This window comes from Sinocyclocheilus grahami, unplaced genomic scaffold (assembly GCF_001515645.1).
Source record: "Sinocyclocheilus grahami isolate Dianchi unplaced genomic scaffold, SAMN03320097.WGS_v1.1 scaffold795.1, whole genome shotgun sequence".
In the NCBI taxonomy this organism is placed as follows: domain Eukaryota; kingdom Metazoa; phylum Chordata; class Actinopteri; order Cypriniformes; family Cyprinidae; genus Sinocyclocheilus; species Sinocyclocheilus grahami.
The window spans coordinates 644893-657278 of record NW_015505974.1 but is presented as its reverse complement, the minus strand read 5'-3'; the positions used below and the strand labels follow the sequence as shown (position 1 = coordinate 657278).

Sequence of the window (12386 nt, the reverse complement as noted above, 5' to 3'; positions counted from 1 at the left end):
GATCCTACACCCGTACTCTCTGTGACCAAATAAACTTGATTGTATATACTAACCTGTTGCGTCAGACCTCTTCCATTACTCATACGTTGTCTATGATCAAAAATGTAAGTTGTTCAGTGGACTTTTAAAATTTGCTTTCCTTGAAAAAATAAAAATACACAGCTTGTGTTTTTTTCTTTTGATTTAGTCGATTTGGTTTTGAATCAAACACAATGTCGTTTTCGGCAATCAAGATCTGACAGCAACAGTGCATTTTTCTGCTTGGGCGAGCGCTTCACGAACAGCTTACCTCACGCATTAAATCTGCCACAGACCAGCAAATCACTGAGAACGTGCATCAATCCTGATGACTCATAACAATAGAGCAGAGGCAAGAAAGCTGCGGAGAATCCGCTCGCCTGGAAGCAACCATAACCGATATAGATTTAGAGAAAATTACTGCCGTTTACCAAAAAAAATAATTTTACGTACTTATTCCTAACTCTTTAAGCTTTAAGTTACATTTCAAATGACAAGGGATCAACTTATAATTATAATACTTATAATGTTTATTTGAATTATACCGTGAACTTATTCTCTCAAATGGCCTGGGTATTTGGAGCATTCGCAGCTTATATGGACACAACGCCACTGCTAAACTGTTTGTTTACCTTAACAAGATGGCTAATGTACAATGCCAGATCTGAGGATACAATACCCTCAAAAAGATCATGGCCAAGACAAGGAGGTAACCCTGGCTGACATACATGGAAGTTTGTGAGTGTATTAAATAAAAGAGTCAAATGTAACGCCTCCACTGGATGAAGACTGTCTGAAAATGATCACTGTATGACTGCATTGTCCGTTTATTGCCCTGGATAAGAGGATCTGCATTGAATTATTTGGTGATCTCACAATATCTGCAGAAGTATGAACTACTGCTGAAATTCTCAACAAAACCTGCTATGCAAGTATCTTGTGTTTTTTTCTTCTCAGATCCCAGTGGGTTGACCACTTCAAATGCATCCCGATATAGGATCAAGCTCAATGATGAGCAGTCTGTCTGAAATAACACATTATCTGCAATATTTCTGCCATCCCACACATCACAAAGAATATCATTAGAACCAATACTGGAGTGTACTTGCTTATATTGGTCCCACACTGATTCAGAGATTTGATTGTTTGTTTAATGGGAACACACTTTGCCTGCCTCATTCTGACCCAGACTGATCTGAACTGACTAGGCATAATTGAAGCTGTTCTTGATAACATTTTTTTCTTCTTTTCTGGTCAGTTTTCAATGACTGAATGTTGCAGGCATGTACATTTCTGGAAACCACAGCTGTCGGTATTTTAACGTAATTGTTACCAATGTTTTATTTAAAAATTGTTTTACTGTGTGTGTGTGTGTGTGTGTGTGTGTGTGCATATATATATATACACGTAAACATGAGGTCCTCCCAAACCAATACAGCATCGCCAACTCCGACATATGAACCCACAAACACACCGTACACTCTCATCTGAGAAGCTAACGTAAAACAGAGGGACTCATCTGCAGGGATAGAAAACCGTTTTACACTCTCGCTCTCCAGGGAGATAACCGTGTATAGACTGTCTACACTCATTAAGAGTAACGCCTCCCGCAGGATGAGCTCTGCCTGCATATCCCTCCATAAACATGCTCTCAGTACTCCAGACACCTTTAGCCTTGAGCTCATGCTACACCGTGTATGTTTTGATATGTGTATTATGTTTATCTAAAATGCTTTTTAAAACCTTCATACAATATGGTTTCATCATTGGCCGGAGGTTAAAGATCTCATCTGAGAGACTGGTTTAATAATTTATTTGTATATATTTTTGAACCATGCAAATGCAGTGTGTTTGACTCAGTATGCAAGAAACCTGTTGGAAATGCAATTGGAAATGAAAATTAAATATAAAATGAAATGATGCAAAGGGATATCACATCCTAGATGATTTGAGGAAAAGTTTAAAAAATAATAATAACCTTAGTCTTATTGTATCAGTAGGATATAATTGTGATAAATTTTACATGTTAATGCTTGATCAATTTATCAATTAATGTATTAATGTTTATTATTATTATTATTATTATTATTATTTTAAAACTGTTAAAGGGTTAGTTCACCCAAAAATGAAAATTCTGTCATTAATTACTCACCATCATGTCGTTCTAAACCCGTAAGACCACTGTTCATCTTTGTAACACAAAATAAGATATTTTTTATGAATTTTGAGAGCTCTCTGACCCTCCCATAGACAGCAATGCAATTACCACGATCAAGGTCCAGAGACGTAGCAAGGAAATCGGTAAAATAATCCATGTGACATCAGGGGTTCAACTGTAATTTTACGAAGCTACAAGAATACTTTTTGTACGCAAAGAAATAAAAAATAACGACTTTTTTCAACAATTCGTCTCCTCCGCGTCACCCTGGTGCAATTTTGGAAAATATCAACTGAACATAAATAGCGTATGCTATTCTGTGTCAGCTGTGTCATGCGTTTTTTTTTCCGTTGTTTACACTTTGATTTGAACGAAAACAACGTATCCGCGTGACGCAGCTGAGGTTATTCACAATCAGTTTACAGCCACTTCTGCCTGTTATACAGCTCACACTAGTCTATTTTATCTTTTATGCCTGTATTAGTCATATGACCCCCCCCCCCAAAAAAAAACAGCCATGACTACACACGCATGCAGTCTACCGCTCTACAGACCAGCAAACAACTCAGGCCAGGCCTACTAATGTGATACATTCAATACAAATGTCATAACTAGAAAAGCTTGCTCATATAAAGTCATAGGCTTACATAGTAACTAGATGTGTACGTATGTAACCACAGTGTAAGTACACATTGGTACATAGTATCTAGAGCTGTAATATTTCTGTAACTACTTTAATTCTATGAACCCCCCCCCCCTCCCCCCAGGCAGTCATAAACACAAGACTATGTTCAAAACCCTAGTGTTCATTGGAAATTAGATTTGTTTGGCAGTTAGTAGAAGGGTTGCGCTCTTACTGGAGATTTCATCATAACTAAGGTATCACGAATATACCACACCAAGGTTATCATCAAAAATAAGAATGCACCATGTATGCTACAACAAAAGCACAGGAGAGCACATAAAGAAAATGTAAAAAAAAACAGCCATGACTACACACGCATGCAGTCTACCGCTCTACAGACCAGCAAACAACTCAGGCCAGGCCTACTAATGTGATACATTCAATACAAATGTCATAACTAGAAAAGCTTGCTCATATAAAGTCATAGGCTTACATAGTAACTAGATGTGTACGTATGTAACCACAGTGTAAGTACACATTGGTACATAGTATCTAGAGCTGTAATATTTCTGTAACTACTCACATGTAAGAACCCTCCGAATGGTTTGTGTAAGTACAAATTTGTAACAGAACATATATAACACAATTTTGTAACAACAATATGTATAAGAGTAATTGGAACAATTTGATCCAGGGGGTGGAGATGGGTAGGTTTAGGGTGCCCAGAATAAACAAAATATTGGGGGAAGGGGGTGAACAGAGATGGAGGTGATCTCTTAAATTTAATCTTTCTTAAATGTGCTTGAGAATTTGTCACACTCAACACTGAATTTATCATTCACCTGATCAGTATTCACCATGAATGTTCAGGAATATAAACTGTCTGTCCAGCCATCAGAATGTTGTAGCTGTAGCATTTGGCAAGCTTCTGTAATGAGGAGGCAAAGTTACTATTATTAATTTATATTCAATGGCGAGCTTCTTGTTGGACCATTGCTCTATTAAACTCTGAAAGTGTAATGCTGGTCACAGTTCACAGTGATCATCTCAAGTAATTTCAAGTTCACTCCCATTCAGTTGTGACTAAAAGTGAGGAAGTCTGAGTGACTGAGTTGTTTTCTTTATAATTAGTCAGTCCTTTTCCACCAGTTTAACCAATTCAGGTGGGTTTGCGAGCATGAGATGTAGGCATTATTACATTGACAGGGTAATCAGCCAATCACAGTGATATACAGATCTTAGCTAGTATTTTGTATGTCTTTTGTCTTAATGCAATATGATGTGATTTGAATTTATTATGAAATACCGATCAAACAAATCGGTATATAATGATCACACAGTCTTGTCATGTTGCCATGATATTGCATTTTTTCATGCACAATATATTTCATAGGAAACTATATTAGTGTCAGAAGTATCTGGTTTAGTGCATTCTGAGGGCAACAGGTCCAGCAAGCACATGCGTATTAGGGCAGGCCAGCCAATTTGGAAAGAAGCACTTGAGACCAGGTCAAACTCTTTTTGCCCTCTGAGACTTTTTGAAGAGAAGTTTTGTCAACCTTAACAAGATATTATTTGCTTTAGTATTGTGTTTTTTGGTCATTAAACTCCATGAATTGTAGGATTTTTCACAGCTACTTGAGCAAGTGCAAGTTGCGAACCTAATACAAGAATGTTTGTTGTATTTATTTATATAATTTAGTTTTTATCTTTTTGTTTTAATAGTTTCAATTTTCATTTTAGTTTTGTTTTCAGTAATTGTAATATGTTTTGACATTTTAATTATTATATATATTTTTTTATATGTATATTTAGTTTTTTTTTTTACCAGTTTTTGATTTGGTAATTTTACTACATAAAGGTAAACTAAACGGAAATGAGATACCGTGCATGTTCATTATCGTGATATATCGTATTACTGAATACCGGCACATTTTTTTCACTGATTTTTCATTCATATCTTCTCTGACTCTGGATAATGTCTCTCATAATTTTAGTTTAAAAGAGTTTATATATGTCAGTTAACATTTATTTACTTATTTAAGTTTAGTCTGTTGCCAAATCTACACTCTATGAGTCAGAGTCAGTAAATGATTACTTGACAACCTGATCTCTCATCAAAGTGGCAATTTATCTATCTGTCTGTCTGTCTATCTCTTTGTTTATTTACATAATTATTTCATGCAATTTCATCTCAGAAATGTTATATTTAGCTATCATATTGCATATGTTTGATGTTATTTTCTTTATATGAAAATAACATAAAAAATAGCTTTGTATGACATAAATTGCAAATGAAACATCAAAGCCAAAATGCAATTTCCTTTAAAATTATGCAAATAAAGCATACAATAAGCTGATAATGTAGTGATTGATTTTTCAGTCATGGCTTCTCTGACTCTGGATGTTGTCTCTCAGCATTTTAGTTGCACCAAACCCTGATACATGTCACAGCAGGTATCGACTTAGATTGGAGGAAGGGTCGTAGATATTTTTTTTTATTATTCATATAAACTGCAAGGTCTTTTCAGCTACAAAGCAGGCCTGGAATGACCCATCAAAACTATTGTGACCTTCACAAAGAAGCGTGACTTTTCATCTCAAAGATATTCAGTGCTTTCTGTCCAAGTTGTCCATTATCATTACTACTGCTTGGGGGAGCGTGCGTTGAAAGGCGTTAGCAGGTAAATCTGGTACAATGGGATAACAGTGACAGTTCATCAAATTAGTCTACATGTGTAAAGCCTGACAATGAGTAGAATGAGCACAGGTGCTCCCGTATTCCATATTGAATGACACATAATATTTTAACATTTTCTCCCAGCAGGTAAATGTTGAATTAAGAATTAACACTGACTGACTGACTGACTGACTGACTGAAGAATTGTCTTTGCTTGTGAAGATCCTCAACAAAAGCTCACCTGCTTTTCTATTTAGTTCCCCTTAGTTTCTCTTAAATCTGGCCTTACGGAAAGGAATGTTCTGAATGTGTTTTTCGGTCTCTACAAACATCTTATCACACTTTGATTTGAACCTGGAATTTGCAGGAAAGCACTCCATTCACATTAGGCATAACAAAATAATTGCTTTTTACGTAAGTAGTCAAAATCTCTGCATTTATTTTTATTTTATTTTTGGCCAAACTTTATTCTCAGGAATCGAACTGTGTATGGATTCACTATAAAATAAAGTTGCTTCATATAACCAATTGTTAATTCTGCAAATATCAAGGGCTGTGTGCAGGCTGGTGGTCACAGTCTATTAATCAATATGATCTGAACTACAGGGGCTACAGAGAGAATATTTTAAAGCTCTACTAGGTGGAAAGAGCAAGAAGAAAGCATTAGAATTCCCAAGTTGTTTCTCTAAACTTTTGTTGTCAATGCCTTTATTAAAGGAGCAATACTGCATGCAGCTGAAACAGGTATGGAAATTCAGATTCAAAATATTGGAGAAAGTTGTTTCCATCGCCCACTCCTTCCCAGACTCAAAGCTTACGTGGGTTGTCAGTTTGAGAACATGCAACAAGAACAAGCACAAATGACAATGACAAGCGATGGGCCTTACACTGTATGTTAATCAGTTAACATATATGTTTGCAGTGTTTTTGACATTTGAAAATCATAAACTAGCATACATAGACTTTTATGTCATGTAGAATCTCTAATCTCTAATCACTAATCCAGTTTGTTTGCTGGCCTCCATGACTGCATCACTCTGTGTTTGCAAATGGCAACCCAGGATATTGAAATACTATTGGCTAAATTGGCAAACAAATATAATAAACTTTCTGTATGGTGATTTTATGTTTTAGTACACTAAATATGTTACATAAAGCTCATTTAAGTTTTTCAGTCTCATGTTTGTAACTCAGAAACATTAAAGTTTAATATAATGTTGTATCCATATAAAATAAGTTGGAATTTGAGTGTGCAGTGAAAATTTGTCATTTTAAGCGTAGTTTAATGAGATTTTTATCACATAAAGCTAATTAATACATTTAAAAAATGCACGATTTAGTGGTTGTTACTGACTGTGTTTACATTCATATAAATATTCTGAATAATATCCCAATTTAGATGTATTTGTAATATGTATTCAGCCAAATGATGAGATAAATTCAGAGTATGTTAACATTTATGTATGTATGATGTAAGCACAGGTAGGACTACCTGCAAGCCATTTCTGCCTGACGCACCTCCGACTGTGTCGTTTCGGCTGCCTGCAGAGTCATCAGCCAGGAGCCACCCATCATTGATGTTTCACTCTTTTAATCCTGGAACATCTCCGGGTGGTGGAGCAACGGCAGGGATGTCTCCCTACCGCCCCCTGCAGCCAGCCCTAGGATCCTTCTCTCCACCACATCTTGTCCTTTCTCCGAAGCCAGTGCCAGAAGCTCCCTTGCTCTGCCTCCTCTTCCAAATCTTTTTGTCGAGATCAAGATCAGCTCTCAGCTTCTCATTGCCTCTGGGTGACAGCAGGGACCACTCCTTTATGGTGCTGCTAAGCACCTCACCCCCTTGCCTCACGAACCGTATCAGACCATGAGATGTTGCTGGGCTGGCCCTGTTGGCTTCTAGTCTGTGATCCTCGATGACTTCAACTAATCTTCGCAGGACCTGGTCGTGGTGCCATCCGTAATGTTTTTGGGTCAGTGCCGTTTTGCAGCTGGATACAGTCTGCTGTAAACTGGGTTTCAGATTGCCTCTGAGACGTACCAGAGGTGCAGATTCTGGGGGTTCGGGATGGTGTAATATGTTGCCCTGATTAGGAAGCTCAGCCTTGCTTGAGGCATCCTTCACAGACTGGCCCACGTCACAACCCTATCAGTGGGAACCTCCCAGGTTGTCCATCTCCCTTGCTGGCGTTGACTCACGGCTTTGATCTTGTAGCCCTCCTTTTCCTCCCTCACAACTTCGAAGATCACTAGTTTTTTCCTCTCTGTCTTTGAGGCTTTGGACCAGATCTCAGGTGCTGTTCCCCAACCAAAGCCTGCTCTGCCTTGCTGCACAATTTCGACAACCTCCTGGTGTTTCAGGCGGGTTATGGGCTGGTTTACTGCTTACGATGCTTTCTATTTTCTTTCCAGTCTGCACTTGGGCGTTGGTGTTTTGCTCTGCCGGTTCCGGTGAGTCTTTTATCTCAAATACCAGCCTCACCTTCTCCAGTTTGTAGCCCAATCTGATGGATTTCATTGGAAGCCTCAGGGTGTTTCTTCTGAACAGGGCTACATTTGACAGATATTGGGGAAGGCCCAGCCACTTCTGGAAGTAGTTGTTAGCCATTGAGTCCATCTTCTGGACTGCTGATGAGGTGATATCACACAGTTTGAGGGGCCACATCAAGCGATGGTACAAGGTGAATTGGTAACACCAGACCTTTAGTTTGCCAGGAAGTAAGCATTGATCAAGATTTTTCAGGCTATCGTTGCCCAGTTTAGTAATTCCTCAAGCCTTTGCAGCAGCCTGTTGGTACATGCCGCTTGAAGGTCCGATTTACTGCGTTTGGCTTATTGAATCTGTTCCCAAATCATCGCAGAATGCTCTACACAGCCCAGGAATCCTGAAACTCCTGCCTTCTGGCAACTGGTGTCAGTTTGCCAGGAGGTAACTGGTCATATGTTTTACCAACACAGAGAAGATCTTATCTTCCACGTTCAGAAGAGTGATGCCTCTGAACTGGCTGGTGTTGTGGGAGTCTTTTTTTTGGGGGGGGGGGGGGGGAAAAGAAAGGACAAACCTTAATTCCTCAAGCCTTTGCAGCAGCCTGTTGGTACATGCCGCTTGAAGGTCCGATTTACTGCGTTTGGCTTATTGAATCTGTTCCCAAATCATCGCAGAATGCTCTACACAGCCCAGGAATCCTGAAACTCCTGCCTTCTGGCAACTGGTGTCAGTTTGCCAGGAGGTAACTGGTCATATGTTTTACCAACACAGAGAAGATCTTATCTTCCACGTTCAGAAGAGTGATGCCTCTGAACTGGCTGGGGTTGTGGGAGTCTTTTTTTTTTTGGGGGGGGGGGGGGATAAAGATAGTGACAACCTTATTCCATGCTGGTGGAATGTTTTTGGATTTCCAGGCAATGCCCATCAGTTTCCACAGCAGCATCAAGATCAGGGGGCAGTTCTTTTAAACCCTGTAGGGTACGCCATTTGGTCCAGATGCTGAGGCCGCTCTTACTAGCTCCACAACCTGCTTAACTTCCAACCACTTTGGAGGAGAGGTGTTTAGAATACCTATCCAAAAACCTATGAATATCCACACTGAAGAGGCCCATCAGCAACACTCGTGCCATCCCAGAGGCTGTATTTTGAGCTTTTGCAGTCGCCCAACAAGGAGCTCAACAACAACATAATGTTACATGGTATGCTTTTAATTTCTACTCAGAATGTACCAATTTTAAAAATACTTACTTTGGATGATTTGCTAGGTGCACTCAACGTTTGTGGGATTATTCTTGTTTAGAATGTGTCTCATGTCCACTAGCAAAGCTGGAATCTCTGGAAAATAAATGTAATTTAAAAAAGTTCTATAAAATTATAGATGTGGCAAACAGAGTGGATATATATTAAGCCAAAGGAGGATGTGAAGACACAGATTATAATTTAATCTAAAATAAATTGTCTTGAATTACCATGTTGCAGTGCTAAGCAAACATCCTCTGTGTTAAGCCCTGCTTTAACAACACAATAACGTCTCAGGTTACGTATGTAACCCTAGTTCCTCGAGGGAACGAGACGCTGCGTCGAGAACACTAGGGGAACGCCTTCAGTGACCCACGCTCTGAATCACATGTGAAATCAGTCCAATAGCTGAGCGGTACGTCACGGCGGATGACGTCATAGGCAAGTTCAACAAGTTGCTGAATTATTTAACATTAGAGGATCAGCTCACCGAAATGAAATATGTCCTGGTCTATTCACCCGCCTGCTACTTGAAACAATGTCATTGTAGAATATACACTGTCCAGAAATCTCACTATCAGCCTCAAGGCATATGTTCTTAAAAGAGCTCACATCAATAAAAGGTCACCTACAATGTCACATCTCTTGTCCAATCTGTGAATATTACTTTGGTGACAAAAGTGATGAAGGGCAGTGTACAGTGTGCCACACAGCTTGGGATAAAACAGCTTGCTGAAGAATGGAAACTTCTTCATATAATTACCAATCCAAACACAGCTGGAACATCTTCTTCGAAGAGAAGATATTGGATTTTGTCAGGAAATAGCACATGTTATTCAGAACATTGTGATGACATTTGTAGTAGTAACATGTACAAAAATCTTAACACAAATGAAGGCCCAGTTGATTGTCCTCATAGATACTCCTTAACACTCAACTGCAATCGAGTGCCTGCATTTAAATCATCACTCTACAGTATTTGGCCATTACAAGGGATTGTAAATGAGCGTCCTTACCCTGTACGCAAAGAAAACATTTTATTTGTTGGCTTGTGGTTTTGCAGTAACAAGCCAAATGTTAATACATTTTTAAAGTCGTTCACTCTAGAGTGTCAGAGGTTGTCAACTGTTACATTTCAGGTAAAAAGAAATGTGCGATTCAGTTGACAGGCCCATACTACAAAACATGACCCAGTTTAATGGTCAGTATGGGTGCAGCCTCTGTGTATATCCTGGAGAACAAGTTCAAAAGGGAAATGGTACTGTTAGGGCATACCCATACAAAGATGTTCCAAAAAAGGACCATGCTTCAACCATAAGTGATGCAAGGGAGGCTCTGCGTAGCACAAAATGTAGGGGTGTTAAAGGGCCCACGTGTCTTATAAACATTTGCCTGAATGCATCCAGCTGTACATCAATTTAACTGGTTAAAAAGACTGATGCAATTTGAAAGAGTAACAGATCAGTGGAGACAGTTTAATATTTTAGTAGACTTCCAGTCAAAGAACAACTGTATTACTCACAAGAATGCACTAGAGTAGTGAAAAGGAACAGCTTTATTGTTTTGTTTTAGATAGACACATAATCACAGTTTACTGTTATATTATAGTAGAACAACAAGGAAACAGAAAATGCTTTGCTCTTGGAAGACAGTATGATAGATCAAACTGTTCATTCATCAATGTAAAACAATTGAGCTGGACTGAAATGAGTATTGCAGGGCAGGAAACAGATTTTCAATTTTCAGGTGACAATTTTCAATGAAAAAAAAAGTTTGCTAATTGATCTGCCACAACATGCAAGCATCTATGCATGCATTCCACCAAGATACAGTGTGGAGGACTAAAAAAGTTGGCACTTTATTTTGATGGTCCCTTTAAACATTCTGTTGACTTTAAGTAATTTTGCACCTACATGTCTGCTTACTCATTATTGTGATGGTCCCCCAACATACTGCTACTGACTATAAGTAACTTTTCAAGTACATCTCAACCAGGCTAATAGGCTAATAACAGGCAATTGGCTAATCGGGAGCACCGAGAGGATTCCCGGTGGGCCGGTCTGTTTTTTTGGCTGCGGTGTTGTTATGCCACTGGGGTTGAAATATGGATGCTGTCCACTGATCTATAATAGACAGTATATATAGATCAGTGATGCTGTCCCTAGTCTGCCTGCACTCATAGCAGCCCCACTCTTTTTATTTATAATTTTCTCACAGCCCATATTATTATTTTCACCAGACCATATCAATAACAAATTCTCAATTGATAATTAATCATTCTTTTTGCGCAAATCATTGTTTTATTTGTGAAGTAGACGTTTGAGGAAGGCGTTAAGACCAAGCGGAATCCTCTGCCGGCCAGAGAGAGAGAAAATACATTAAAAAAAAACTTCTAGTATTCTTGGACCTCATTATTGAAGTAGGCTACAAATTCAAGCACCAGAAGCAGCCCATACTCTCTAAGTTTTCTTTAATTGAAAAATATGCATTTTCATTAATTCAAAGGCTATATGTGACCCTGCACCACAAAACCAGTCTTAAGTGTCAATTTTTCAAAATTGAGATTTATACATCATCTGAAAGCTGAATAAGCTTTCCATTGATGTATGGTTTGTTAGGATAGGACTATATTTGGTCGAGATACAACTATTTGAGTATCTGGAATCTGAGGGTGCAAAAAAATCTAAATATTGAGAAAATCACCTTTAAAGTTGTCCAAATGAAGTCCTTAGAAATTCATATTACTAATCAATAATTAAGTTTTGATATATTTACAGTAGGAAATTTACAAAATATCTTCATGGAACATGATCTTTACTTAATATGCATTAAGTAAATAGCATAGTGTATTTTACATTATGCTATTAATATTTTACTTATTGTATTTGTGCTATTGGCAGTGTACAGCACTTTAGTCGGCTTTTAGCTGTTTTTAAATGTGCTTTAAAAATAAACTTGAACTTGAATATCCTAATGATTTTTGGCATAAAATAAAAATCTATAATTTTGACCCATACAATATATTTTTGGCTAATGCTACAAATATACCCCAGCGACTTAAGACTTTTGTAGTCCAGGGTCACATGTGGTTGCAATTATTTTTTTAGTTCAAAACTTTAAATGCCATTGTTTAAAATGATTTATTGACTGACGTTTCATAGACCTTCAGTTGTTACGCTTT

The 12386-nt window shown here is 38.1% G+C and overlaps 1 pseudogene; it reads right to left on the bottom strand.

Annotated features, from left to right (window-relative positions):
• LOC107561862 (uncharacterized) overlaps nucleotides 1–7053 on the bottom strand; it is a 22401-nt pseudogene extending 15348 nt beyond the window's left edge.
• Between the last annotated feature and the right edge of the window lie 5333 nt (nucleotides 7054–12386).